This window comes from Myotis lucifugus, unplaced genomic scaffold (genome assembly GCF_000147115.1).
Source record: "Myotis lucifugus unplaced genomic scaffold, Myoluc2.0 scaffold_901, whole genome shotgun sequence".
NCBI lineage: Eukaryota > Metazoa > Chordata > Mammalia > Chiroptera > Vespertilionidae > Myotis > Myotis lucifugus.
Window position 1 is genome coordinate 13,935 of NW_005871949.1, and position 1,404 is coordinate 15,338.

At 39.1% G+C, this 1,404-nt stretch overlaps 1 protein-coding gene across 1 annotated transcript in view; it reads right to left on the minus strand.

Moving 5' to 3' along the window:
• Nucleotides 1–1,262, minus strand: part of LOC102420318 (ATP-dependent RNA helicase SUPV3L1, mitochondrial) — a 10,343-nt gene extending 9,081 nt beyond the window's left edge. Inside the window, exon 1 of the mRNA XM_014448708.2 lies at nucleotides 1,175–1,262. The gene's annotated coding sequence lies outside the window, so the exon portion shown is untranslated. The remainder of the gene's footprint in view (nucleotides 1–1,174) is intronic.
• Between the last annotated feature and the right edge of the window lie 142 nt (nucleotides 1,263–1,404).

The window sequence follows — 1,404 nt, forward strand, 5'->3', positions numbered from 1 at the left end:
CAGTGTTTCATAAATTTTCAAAGCCACTTTCATATACATTGATTTTAGAGAGAAACATCGATGTGAGAGAGACACATCAATTGGTTGCCTCCCGCACATGCTTTGATCGGCGCCAGGGATCGAGACTGCAATCAAGGTGTGTGCCCTTGACAGGAATGGAACCCACAACTCCTCAGTCCAAGGGAGAACACTAACCACTAGGCAACTGGCTAGGGCTACATTTGATTCTCATGGCAACTTGGTAAGTTCAGAAGGGTTACTCACTGTTCTTTTCTTTTATGAAAAAGTAAGAGAGAGCCCTATCAGGTCTGAAGAGGATTTTCCCAGTTCTAGCCGTCTACAATTTGCCTAAGAATACAAAACTAGTAACAGCAAAGCCAAGATTAGAACCCAGAATTTCTTCTACTATATTTCTTTCCCTGAAAGCTGAACACAAAACTAATGGACCAATTTTTAAATATTTCTTCATCTTATTATAGAACTCTGGTAAAGAAAACAAAAAGTAGGATGAAAAGAAAACCAATTACTTCTTACTCTAAGAATTTGAAAAGGGATACAAACTATTTCTAGCAATTAGATGTATATCAAAGGCCCCAATTACCTGACATCCGAGACTTTAAAAACCACAAGCTTTTGCCCTGGCCAGTGTGGCTCAGTTGGTTGGAGCAATGTCCCCGTACACCGAAAGGTGGCAGGTTTGATTCCATCAGGGCATATACCCAGGTTGCAGGTTCGACTCCTGGTCAGGCAGAGGCAACTGATAGATGTTTCACTCTCAAATGGGTGTTTCTTTCTCTCCCTCGCCCCCATTCCTCTCTCTAAAATCAATAAAAATAAAGAAAAAGAAAAAGCACAAACTTTTGCTGAACCTCAAACTTCCAATATTCCTGACTTATTTAATTCTAAAGAGATCTGATGAAACTCCAAAAGGTTTTGTCAAGAGAATATGAAGAATCTCCTGTACTTTTAGAAGACTTAGGGTAAGATGGCCACTCTGTCAGAACTCCAAATATGAGTTTAAATCAATTAGTATTACCTAGTCAACTACGAGGAAATAAAGCTTTCTTTCTAGTTAAGTTCTGATTTACCGCTACCAGGGGCCCATGAAGCCACTGCCTGGGTGCTCTGGGCTATTTGCTATGCCATCTTGAGAACAAAGCATATAATCGAGTACCTCCACTTCCTCCCCAGTCGTGTACAAAAGCTCAGTAACCAGGTCAATAGCAGCAGCTTCTCCACATAAATGAACCTCTTCAGCACACAGTCCTGTTAAACGCAAATCACAAGTTAAAAAATTTTAAAGACATAAAAGTAAATATCCATCTCTTTACACAGCAAACAATATATGTATTTTTAATCCTTTTCCTTTTCATTTTTTAAATTGATTTGAGAGAGAGAAACATT